Source organism: Polypterus senegalus, chromosome 4, assembly GCF_016835505.1.
Source record: "Polypterus senegalus isolate Bchr_013 chromosome 4, ASM1683550v1, whole genome shotgun sequence".
Lineage (NCBI taxonomy): Eukaryota > Metazoa > Chordata > Cladistia > Polypteriformes > Polypteridae > Polypterus > Polypterus senegalus.
In genome coordinates, this window is record NC_053157.1 from 22259342 (window position 1) to 22272776 (window position 13435).

The following is a 13435-nucleotide window of genomic DNA, read 5'->3' on the forward strand; positions in this document are numbered from 1 at the left end:
ATCACAGTCCCATCTCACCAGCTTGACAGCCACTATGAACAACCCCAACAGCACTGCATACTTCTGATCCAGAATGTAAAGTCTACATAGTAGAGTAGTGAAACCATCAAAAAATAAAATCCTTGACAATCTCAACTCCACACTCATGCTCTACTATTGTTGTGACCTTCGAGAACATTCTAGAAAAATCCTTACTAACAAATTTTAAGGATTGTGGAAGGGATCTTTTTTTATTTTTTAATTGTACAGGGTGGGGCATAAAGATCTCCCGTATTTTGAGGTCTCATTCGGTAGGTTTGGCTGTACTATTTTCAGTACCAATCATGAGTTGGACCGGTGAACATCAGGGCTTTGTTGTTCATGTGTATTATGAGAACAACCATTCTGTGATAGCGACGCAGAGAGAGTTCCATACACACTTCGCACCTGGCTGAAATGCATCTGTACCAGATCAGAAAACGATTTTGCTATAGATTTCTAGTCTTCGGGCAACTGGGTCCACACTGAAAAGAAAATCAACTGGCAGTCATAGGACAGAACATGGGGGTTTCAACAGGACGGGGCCACAGCTCACACAGCACGACGTTCACTCGGAGTGTTGAGAGAAATGTTCCTTGGGCATTTGATCTCTTTATGGGGAGACATGGGGTGGCCGGCATGGTCAGCAGAGTTAAGCCCATGTAACTTTTTCCTTTGGGGATACCTAACGGAAAAGGTTTTGAAACATCGTCCTCAATCTCTTGAGGATTTGAAGGAAAGAATCAGACAGGAAATCAACGCCATTTCGCCTGAGATGACCCAGAGAGTGATGGAGAACTTCTGGGAACGTCTTCAGCTATATATTGCCAACGGCGGCTGCCATTTGTCTGATGTGATTTTTAAAACCCATTAAAAGGAAATTGTTTTTCCTGCACTTTTCAGAAATATAAACTATTTGTTTTAGATAACTTTGTTCATTATTTGTACCCCTTCAAAATGTGGGAAATCTTTATGCCCCTCCCTGTGTTTTGAGAATTTGGGTTTGAGGTGGATATTAGGATTTAATTACCAATTTCAGCAAGATCTTTGTAATTTTCTATTGAAAATAGTGTTCACATATTGGCTCCAGCAGACCCCCGTGACCCTGTAGTTAGGATATAGCGGGTTGGATAATGGATGGATGGATGGATGGATGGATGTTCACATAATACTGACAGAATATTTTCAGCCAGGTTCTTGAGAGTCACAACCTCATTAATCAGGTCTTCATAAATCAAACCTCTCATTTTTCAGGAGTTCAGCTCCAATATGCAGCACTGACCAAAATCGTATTTTCTTTCAGTTGTGGTAAATCAGAGATTTAGAGTTTAATTTGTTTAAGTGGGGAAGATGAATGTTCTGCCAAACAGACAGTGACGTTGATGTACAAAAACAATGTCAACATTTAGAAAAATAAATTGCACTTTTTGAATCCTCAGGAATTTACTGATCTTTACAATGGAAGTACCTTCTAAATGAGAACCTCTCAAATAGGTATGGAAGTGAACACATTCACTCTAAAACTTTCATAACGTTCCCTTTGCTGTTTTACATGCTCAGCAACAAATTTTCCAAAACATTCAGTGAACTGACAGAAAATAATTAAACTGTCAGCAGTCGACTGATAAGCGGCTTTTCTTGTTCTAATTCAGAATTGAAAAGGTTTATAACAACAGGATTGTTTTGGTTTTACTTTTTGTTCCTTTTGGACAATTGAATTTCGCCTGATAGCTTCAACAGCTAGGAGGTGATTTTTTTGCCTCACTTTCAGGCGTATTCGTAATCCTTGTCGCTTTATGTCAGTAGCTCTTCCCTCACTGAAATGAAACATTTCACAGGTGGACTTGACAAAACAGATTAGGGGCTCAAACAGGTCACTGATAGCTCCTATATCATTCTAAACACTTTACAATGTTTCATTTGTGCTATTAATTTTACTTACAATGTTCTCCTTAAATCCAACCACAAGAGAAATTTCTAATCTTTTGAGTTGCATCAGGAAATCAGAAGCCGAATAGCATGGCAGTTGGTTTTTCGCATGTGTCACCAGTCATATTAGTCACGGTTTTAATCATGCTGTTCCAGTTTCCAGTCATACATTTACACACTGTGTCTGTAGTGGACCACTGCAGTTCTGACAAGCTTTTTAAAGTATTGCCTCTGAATGATAATAAGAAATTCCAGTAAAAAAATCTGTCGACACCTTGCACTAGATTTTAAAAATGTCCAACTGAATTTAACAAAATGTGCAGCACAGGGCACAAGATCACCAGTAGGGTGAATGAAAATAGTCAACATCAAACTCAAACACACTCAGTTTTGCGTATGAAGTAGTCTCTTGGTTCCAAATATCTATAGCACCTGACCTAGGAGATACCTAAACTATTTGGAACCCATTTACAGACATAAGAGCTTGAATTCTGAAGGTAATGGTGACCATAGAGCCCCCTAGGACCCTCTGGTCCCATAACCTGGTGATGGAAGTTTGACTGCCTATTGTGGACCTGATGCTCCTACCATTCTGTAGTTCACATCCTTAAACATGCTTTACCCTTCAATGAAACCTTTTAGGTTTACTAGCCCAAACACACACACATCTCGATGTTAAAAAGCTTTGTTTTTAGTTATTGTAGCACAACTACAAAAGAATAAAGAAAATTGTGCACAAATATATAATATATAAATTACAATAAAGTAAGTTATTTCGCATTGTCATGGCTGCATTCATGGGGACCACTTTCCTGGCTGCAATGAAGTAAGTAATACCACCCCAAGACGAGAGGGGGAGATGTTCCTAACAATGTCTTCTCTTTTACTTCGGTCCAGTTCCGAAGTCCTAGAGGTAACCTAGCATTCCCCAAGCTCCAACAGAGTGACTGACATAAAGATGGACTACAGCCAGAGGATGGTGTCGCTACGGGACCCTGCAATGCCATGGACAAAGGACCTGATGAAACACTACTTTCTGTCTGAGGATATTTTAGCCACGGAGATCCTTTTTCTCTTGTGCCCTGGGCACTGCTATTTGCTGTATTTTATTAACTTGATGCCCCGACATTCCTTTTTTTTTGCTACTGTGAGTCTCTGTGTCGTCACAGTATCTAATATAGTACCACTATACCACAGTTAAATCATAAGTAGTAAAGAAAGTACATCTTACAGCCCTACAGCATCATTACTGAGATTTGTTGTAATTTGAGTGAATGTGAAATAGCAAAAAAGTATGAGTCTTCTAAAAGACTCCTAAATCAAGTTAGTGCCTGGCTTAAAATAGGCCTCACCCAAAGCAACCTGATGCTGAACTCCACAGACAGGCTTTAGCCTAAATAGGCCCGTAAAATGCAAATATGTTTTCAAAATGGCACAAAATATGTTTAAATGTCCCACAACACACAGACATCCCCTACAAGGAAGAGGAACCATAATGACAAGAGGCAAGTCCAAATAAGAATATTTACAAATGTCGAAATGTATTTAAAATAAACAAAAAGAAAAAAATGTCAAAAGAAAGAGGCAAAAAGGGGTTTGAGTAAAGTAAAGAAACTGAGAGCTATCATGAAGGTGGTGTTCATCAGCACAGTAAATCCCAAAAAGACTTAGGCCCCTCTACCTTTCTTCTCTCTTCTTTCTGTCTATTTGGCCATCTCTTTACTTAAAGTTTTTTTGCTATTATCCAAAATTCATAAAACTAAACTGATTCACAAATAAGCACAGCAGCACAACACAGCATGTCTGTACAACTTAGAACAGCTTTTAAAACCATTTTAATTAAAGTTCTGTACAATATATTTGATTTAAACAGTTCATATCTCTTATCAATAAAAACATGCAAAGCCATTCAATACTTTAGACTTAAAATAAAGTAAAGCTAATTACACTTTCTGTTTAAACAAATCATCAAAATCCACAGGTAATTCTTAAGCAAACACAAAAGCATTAAGAGCCAAAGAACAGATTTTACTAACTAAGTTACCAGCTGTTTGCCACAGCATGATTTCTCTGCATAAAAAGGAATTTTTGTATCTTTGTAAAAGTCCACTCTTTAATTCAGAGGTTTCCAGAGGTGCCCTGCACCCCTAAAAAATGTTTGATTTCTGTCTGCAGATTAAATAGTCCTCTTTTTATTGATTTTAATTAAAAGCAAACAACATTCCATACAATCAAATTAAATTTAACAAAACCAAAATTCAACCCCCATCCAAAAGAAGAAAGAGAGGAGAGCCAGCCAACAAAGCAAATCTTTGAAGCAGCAAGGGAGGAAGAGAATCCTTTTCCCCGATAATGAAGCTATGGAAGAGACCTCTGAGGAAGACAGGAATAGTTCAATCAATCAGCTTTTATTCAGTCACAGATGAAGTACATGGATTCATGCGTTGCAAGTCAGAAGAGCACAGATTTTCCTTTTCAATCGGCTTTATACTTTTTCCCACCTCCAATAAGCATAATATCATTTATCTAAGCCAGGGGTGTTGAATTCTGGGCCTGGTGGGCCACAGTGGCTACAGGTTTTCATTCTAACCCTTTTCTTAATCAGTGACCAGTTTTCACTGCTAATTAACTCATTTTCCCTTCATTTGAATAGCCTTGTTTTAAGGATTCATTCCTCTGAATTTATTTCTTTCCTCATTAACTCTTTGAGGGCTGAATATTTTTTCCAAAAAACAATGGTTTCACTCAGAAATTAACATAAAACGTCTGTTGCTGCATGCTGTGGCTGCCAGTTTGCCAAGAATGTGCGGCAGTCTTGCTGCCAGGCTGTCTTTGCATGGCTGGGACAGCAGCAGTGGTCACGGTCACAGTGCATTACAATCTGGTTTCTACCTCTATTCATTGTTAAGTGGCAGTCCTCCCTGGTGAACATTGTCAGTACCACGACTAGCTGGGGACCAATCAGCTGAAGCTGGAACCTCACATTCGTTTTTGATCACTTGTAGCAAAATCACAGTCCAACAAGTCTTAGTCCAGTTCAGAGATAATAGGCAAAACGTCGTCCACGGAGTATTTTGTTTTATGCATTCGCTTTGATCTCTCACCAGATGTCAGTGCCATTTTTGCCTTTGTGTGAGCCTTGCTACTCACGAGAGCGCAGGGAATCTCGGTCAAACCAATGAATCTGACTTGCCTTCTAGCAACGAGCATCCAACAAAAATGTAACGGTTGGTTTTGTCACGGTTTACAGTTGATCACCATTGTCAGCTCCTCCTTTTGATAAAAGTTGACATCAGCCCTGAAAGAGTTAAATGACAGCCAAACAGAAATGAGACTTCAAACGAGCCAACAGATGACTAGCTAAATGTGGATTTCAAACTCCAACCAATTTCAGCCAATCTCTCAACGAGACGCCGATCCTTGCTGTTAATTAAAACTTGTTATGTACTTTGTAATTCCATGGCTTATTACTGCTCTCATTCTGTCGCAGCAGACATTTTCAAATCATTTTCTAAAAACACTGTTAAAATATTTAGGTGACCTGAGAGATCAGCCTTACCAAGACCTTCACCTTTCTTTATTTTCAGATATTGTGTGATGAGTACAGGTGAGCTGGTCATGTAGTGGCTTGTTTTGTGTCTCGTTATCGTTTGGCTGCTCATTAAGGAAAAAGAGACAACTAAAGGGCCTGAGTCAAGTTAATTAAAACTAAGGCAAAAGAAGTTAATTATCAGAAAAAAATGGTCACTAATGAAGAAGATGGTTAGAATGAATACCTGCAGCCACTGCGGCCTTCCAGGACTGGAGTTCGACACCCGTGATCTAAGCATTTGATCTTATATTGCGCACAGTGGGCAACCATTTCTGCTTTGTGTATGTGTCAGGCCCTAAAGAAGGAAAGGTAATCTGCCCTGTGTCTAACAGACACGTTCCAAAATATACTAGAAATTGTCCATGGTCAGCTTACTGCACCCTGTCTTATGATAGACACATGTATGAATAACCTGCCATTATAGTGAAACAGCTTTGTCAGCTTTTAACCCTTAGTAGCTTGCAAGCAGTTATTTTTTCTTTCACATAGCTTATTCTAAAATGTTATTGATTAGATCCTGTCGTATTTGAAAAAGGTTTATGAACAGATCTTCTAAGTGAGAATTACATTTTTTCAAATTTCAGATAGTATAGGACGTCAGTTACCCAATGACTTAAAAGTGGTGGGGTGGGATTCTTCCAGTTGAGCAAGATAAGATCTACATCCTAGTAGTCTGGTGAAGACAATTATGATTCGTTTGTCCTTCTCCACTTTAAGCCCACCTGGGAGTCCACCAAACACAGCTGTTAATGGGTTAGGAGTGATTGTGACACCAAGGCTGTCTGATAGGCAAGAAGATATCAAATTTTTGAACCACAAATTGAACCTCATAGATTGCTGCGAGTAAAGAAACTGAGCTAAAACAATTTGCATAAAATTTTAATATAAATTAAGCAATTTACCTTTAATCTTGAAAATGTGTTCCAGGGGTGAGGTATGCCATGAAGCAACAAGCACCACTAGAAAATGACACATGATCAGTGATTGAGTGATTTGGGGGACTGGAGACCCCCGTGAAGCAACAGATGCCGGTGCTGCTAAGCAGTGAAACACAGTCGATGAGTTTTGTCCTGTGATAACACCTGCACTGCAATTCAAAAACAGATGTGCTACTGTCATAAAAATGTAATTGATATATATACTCACCCCAAAGAACCAGGCAGGAGGAAGCTTGTCATCCACCTTCATTTCTTTTTGCGTAAAGGGGCAACCCTGCAACTAACGGAATAGCAGGAGGGATGGTTCCGGCGCAGAAGTACAGAGTCTTTTGTATGTCCACTCATTTCAAATAACAGATTTGCATATCTCAGGTATATAATACTAAAGAATACATCTTATTAACTACAAAAAATAAGGTAACTTGGTCACACAGTATAATGAATTCACTGATTTGTTAAACCACAAAAATCATGGACTGGCCATTGTGGTGCATTCCTCATATTTCGTGTACATGCAGTTTGTTAGCTAAGCATTCATTCTCCCTTATTATGTGGAGCCCATCCTGCACAGTTGGCCTCCGTCGGGTAGCCTGGAGCTTGTCATTTAATCTCAAGTGATTTCTGAAATGTTATAACATACAAAGTTCGTGTTTTCTTTCACACTACATAGTTAAAATTGCGCACTACTGCAAGGACCATCAGCAGGAGAGATGGTGCTGAGTGTAAGAAGCAGGTGTTGCATCTAATTCAGTCCTTCCCTGGCCAAAATGTCCTTGAAATCACTGACGTGTCACAATCAGGGCTTGCATAGCAATCAGTACTAGACCTTGATCATTGCAAGGTCCAAATTCCATTCCATTTAAAAAAAAAAAAATGTTTCACCTTTACGAATGCTCTGCCCACAGCTAGGAACCACAAGAATGAGCATTTGTGCAGCTTATTTACAGGTGACAGTGGTGCATGCAATGCTTGATTCATTTCATATCATAAAACAGGAGCACTAACTAATAAATGACCTCTAAATGATGGTACACTGTAAGACACTGATCTCACCACAATAGTCAGACAACACACCTCACTCAAATTTAGCAAATCACCTTCCTCTTTGTCACACCCCCTGATATGCCATCTTGCACCCCCCTGAGAATATGGGCACCTCAGGTTGGGAAGCCCTGCTTTAAACATTACAAGAAAATTTCTGCTCCTTCCTTCAACAGTGAGGACTGTTTCTCTAGTTTGGTTTTGACTATTTTACCAAGTGTTTTTGTCCTATAAATTTTTCTTTTCGTCTTTGGTTAGATTAGATTAGATTAGATAAACTTGATTAATCCTATGGGGAAATTTAGTTGCATACTGCGACAGAGACATAAAAAAACTCACAGGACAGATGATACAGCCAAACAGTCAATCAATTGATAAGTAAAAAAATAAATATAAATAAATGTATATTGTGCTGTAATTTCAAACGTATTCTGGGAGGAAGTATTGAATTCCCTAATGGCAGTGGCCAGAAAAAAAAATCCCAGCGGCACTATTTAGCACACCGTGGTGGAATGAGCTTGTGACTAAAAGTGCTCCTGGAGGGGAATGGGGGTCTTGCAGAGTTAGTTCTTTTGGTATCTTGACTTAACCCTGCTTGTTGACTAGACTATGATTTTGCCTTCTGCTTTAGGATTAGTCATCTCCCAGTCCTGTTACTATTCTTTTTAATCACTGAACATCAGACCTTTTAAGATGTCTCACAACTGTAGTACAACGTCAGTGATCTTTATTGCCTCCTTTCTTGTTATCCTTAGATTAGTAATACTCGTCAAATTCTGTTAGAATGAAGTGCTCCAGACTGAAAAAAATATTTGTTACAACACGGATTTTGTTGTATTTAAATTTTAATAAGAACTGATGTATGTGGAATAAAACAGGTTTATTTTTTTTTTTTAAATCTGTGATTTTGTCCATCACAGTGTTTTTCATAACATATCTCTCTTTATATAAAAAAATCCTGCAACGCGACAAGACTTTTTGGAAGATTTTTTCAAGTCCCGCGAATTGAGACTTGCCCCATGAGATTTTGTCAAGTCACACCCTCCTCTCAACCATTTTCAACTACGCCCATGGTCCTCTCACCTCTCATTCGTGTGAATGCTTTTGACAGACACAGTTTCTACTCTCTCGGCTGTGATCAATTTTAACGTTTTCCTCACTTTAAGTTCCCAATTAAAGAAGAATTATGTCCAAATCTTATTGAAGAATTTCATCACGAAGAGTTATCAACATAAAAAATGAGTGCACAGGCAATCCTAGCACTGAGAAACGATGAAGTCAAACGAATTAACGGCAAAAATGACGATCAATTACATGGCAAATTGGTTAAATGTGTATCAATAGATTATACTGAAACAGTCGGTAGAAGATGAAAACATCAACTTACAATATCTCGAAGAATGTCTTCCACCACATGAATTATTGTAGAATGAAGGATGTATCCAAGAAAGGTAATGCAGTAGATCTTCCGCGGATAATTCCACATTACACAACAAAGGAGATCTTGATATGCCATTCCTATTTAAACGAAAACAGTTTCCTATTAGAATAGCATTTGCAAAAACAATAAACAAATCTCAGTGCCAAACATTTGAAAAAGTCGTTTTATTTAAAAGAGGGAAAAAAACGAAATTCAGTCACGGACAGTTATATGTTGCATTGTCACAATGAAAGTCCAAACACAGAATCAAAATTCAATTCGATGTTGACAAAAATTTTATAAAAAATTGTTTTTACTGATTTTTTACAGTAAAAGTGTAAGTTTAAAAAGTATTTGCGTGTTAATTTCAAAGCCAAACAGAACAAAATTGTATTACACAATGAATAACTCTAACGCAACTTGAAACATAATTTACTTTAAAATTATTACATTTTAGGGTGGCACGGTGCCGCAGTGGGTAGCGCTGCTGCCTCGCAGTTAGGAGACCCAGGTTCGCTTCCTGGGTCCTCCCTGCGTGGAGTTTGCATGTTCTCCCCGTGTCTGCGTGGGTTTTCTCCGGTTTCCTCCCACAGTCCAAAGACATGCAGGTTAGGTGCATTGGCGATCCCTAGTGTGTGCTTGGTGTGAGGGTGTGTGTGCGCACGCCCTGCGGTAGGTTGGTGCCCTTCCTGGGGTTTGTTTCCTGCCTTGAGCCCTGTGTTGGCTGGATTGGCTCCTGCAGACCCCCTTGACCCTGTTGTTGGGATATAGTGGGTTGGATAATGGATGGATGGATGGACGGATACATGTGTGGTCACATGTTCTCGTAGGTCCTTTGTACCCTGTGGGTGGTTCCCCAAGAGGGGGGCCAACCTGTATGTCTTTGTGTGGACTCACCCCCAGGTCTATAAAGGCTGAGAAGACCCACTGGTCAATTGCAGTTCATTTGAATGTGTTTGGAGGTGAGTTCTATTGATTATTGTGCTTTTATGAATTTTCTGCATTTCTGATCTTTGCTTTGTTTTTTGACTGTTTGTGTTTTTGGGACTTTGTTTGTTTTGGGTTTGCCTATTTCATGCATCCTCTACTTTCCCTTTGGAGTTTGGAGCATTTTTGTACAATATTTTTTTTATTTTTTAAAGAATCTTCTTCTGACCTTAATGTATAGAAACCAACGTCTGACAGATCCTTCCTCTTGTGGTGCAGTTTGGCAGAACATTATGATTAGGTACTCCCAGGTTCATGGCAGGCATTTCAGTAGAATCTATACTAATAAAAGGCAAAGCCCTCACTGACTCACTCACTCACTCACTCATCACTAATTCTCCAACTTCCCGTGTATGCAGAAGGCTGAAATTTGGCAGGCTTATTCCTTACAGCTTACTTACAAAAGCTAAGCAGGTTTAATTTCGAAATTCTACACCTAACAGTCACAACGGTCGATAACAGTCGACAACGTCCGCCATGTTTAACTTTCTTATTTATGGCCCCATCTTCACGAAATTTGGTAGGTGGCTTCCCTGCGCTAACCGAAACCAATGTACGTACTTATTTCGGTGGTATGACGCCACTGTCAGCCGCCATATTGTACTTTCCAATGTCACTAATTCTACAACTTACCGTGTAGGTAGAAGGCTGAAATTTGGCAGGCTCGTTCCTTACAGCTTACTTACAAAAGCTAAGCAGGATTCATTTCTCATTTCAAAATTCTACGCGTAACAGTCATAACGGTTCACAATATTTGCCATGTTGAACTTTCTTATTCATCGCCCCATCTTCACGAAATTCGTTATGTGGCTTCCCTGCGCTAACCAAAACCAATGTACGTACTTATTTCGGTGGTATGACACCACTGTCAGCTGCCATATTGAACGAAATTTGAAACAAGATTACTGTTCACATGGCCAACTGTACATTGCATGCTCAAGAGTAAGCTCAGCGCACAGCTTGGTTGTATTACAACCGGAGGGCTGAACTCACAATGTGGTATACAAAGAGATCCTTAACAAATAATTATTGGTATATTTTCCCTCAGTTTAAAAAGGTTTAATTTTCTTCTTAATAAAAATTTTAAGGCAGTACTTCGCCGCTGCGAAGCGCGGGTATTTTGCTAGTCTCTATATATAATCTTCATTTGGATCTTGATCTTTGTTTGTTCGCGAATGAATTAGAAGAAGAAGTACTAGATGGCCGTAGAGAGACAGCTAAAACATAGGCATTGCATTAAGAATCTCCTCCAGGCTTATACTACTGAAGACTGTAGTACTCCAGTCACACCTCAAAACACAGACATTCAAACTAAACAAATTGTTGTGCTTTAAATTAACTAAAGAGATCTTCATTTAGATCTTGATCTTTGTTTGTCCGTGAATTCCATGCATGCGTAGACCACCTTCCAGTTTAGTACGTTGTTGTTACTCACGGATGTCAACAATGTGCCGGAATAACGAAAGGGGTGGTGGACAGTGTTACGCTGGTTAGCGCCTGAGGCCTGGTTACAGAATGAGATTGCCTAAGATAAAAGGTACGTGCCTACATAACATATGAATGAAAGAAAGACAGTGGGTAAGATTAATGACAACGTAGCAGCATGTTCCAGAAATTGTTAAGTTGTAGCCGGCGAGTGCTGCGTGTCTCACAGTTGTACCGTGGCTTGCTCACATGTCAGTAAAGTGATCCCTATTTATGCTTTAAAGAGCCTGGATACCTATGTGTCTCCCTTTTATAACCATTGCTCCGTGTATATTGCCTTACTCTTTCTATTGCCACAAAGCAACCTGCGAGATTGGAGAAAGGTTGAGAAGACATCGTGAGAGGAAACGATAGCATCATGAAAACGAGACGGACTGTGAACGGACAGAAGCAGAAATGCTCCTACACCACCACATAATTACGATTCGGACAGTAATTCCGAGTAGGCCGTTCCTATCGAATCAATATCCAAGGGTTTTCTTTTGTAATTTTTTTTTCCTTATAAAAAATCATAATACTGTGCGACGAAGTGCCCAGTTCACGACTGGCAGCCGCGTTTAAACAGGGAGCCCTTCACAGACAACTTTAACACGTGCAACGTAGTTGGGCGCACATGGCTAGTGTAAAATATTTTAAAAATAAACTTCAAATGGTGGTGCAGTTGTAGCGCTGCTGCCATGCAGAAGATCCTGGATTCTCTCTGTGTCTGAGTGGGTTTCCTCCCACAGTCCAAAGACATACAGGTTAGGTGAATAAGCAACACTAAATTGGTCCTGGTGTGTGTGTGTGTGTGTTTGCACTGTGATGCCCTGTCCAGGGTTTATTCTTGGCTTGCCCCCTATGCTACCTGAGATGGGCCCCAGCACCCTGGTCAGCATTTATATGGTTCATTAAAGACATGACTTCAAATTTTTGAAGGAGAAAAATGAACTCATATAATAAAACAACAAAAGTTAGGAAATAAAGATAAAAAAGAAGCATTGAAGTGGCAGGAAAATATAACCGAGAAAATGAATCATTAACAGACATAATGAATGAGTTAAACTGGGGCTGTCAAACTTAATTTGATGAAAATGCATATAATGAATGTTTGAATTATTTATACAGCCCACCAATCCCTCACAATTTACTTTGTGGCTTCATATTTAATAAATCAAAAAACAGGTTTTTGTAGTATATGAGGTGAAAGGCAACTCCAAATCTACTGCCGACAATTGGTGAAAGTTTATTTCAAACATTACTGAAACAGGCAACGGTTCTTCAGGCCTCTTAAGGTGAATGGCTGCTCAAGATGTTCCTTTTAAATCCATTGTCATTTTGCTTTTTGCATCAACTTCTTAATTACATTCTAAAAAGAGAAGGTTGATTTATAATATGGATGGATGAATGGAATATTCTTTTTGTCTTGGAAAGCCTTATCCTTAACAGTTATCTAAATTAACCAAAAGTTAAAACCTACACAGAAAATAACGAGAACACAAATCCACACCGTGATGAATGTTAAAGCATGGCAGTTTTAAATTCACATCATAATGTGTAAATGTTAAAAAGAAGGAAAATCTTGAAAAGATAAAGTATGCCAGTTAGGATTCTATAAGACTAAAAAATCAGGATAGAAGAGAATATTCTAGTAGTTCAGTGACCAGCGGGTTCAGGACCTGCTGTTTCTCTTGTACAGAGCGCACACTTCAAAGGCATTCGCTGCCCCGAGAAAGTAGACCAGCTTGATACGCTGTTAACTGGGGGCTTTAGCTTTGATCCTCAATGTGCCAAAAGGGCTTTTTTCCTAAAGAAATAAAAAAAATTAAATAAAGATAAAATGATGAAATGATTAGAGAAGGTGAGATTTTTTCGGAGGCTTACATCTTAAGACATTTATTATAATAACTAGTTATTTTGCTAGAAATTTTCATTTGAGACTCTGGAGGGTGGGCTACTGGGAAGGGGGCTTTGAGCTATTCTCTAACCCAAATGATACTCTCCTTAGCATTACAGTTTTTCTGAAAAAATCATGTAAAATGTGTT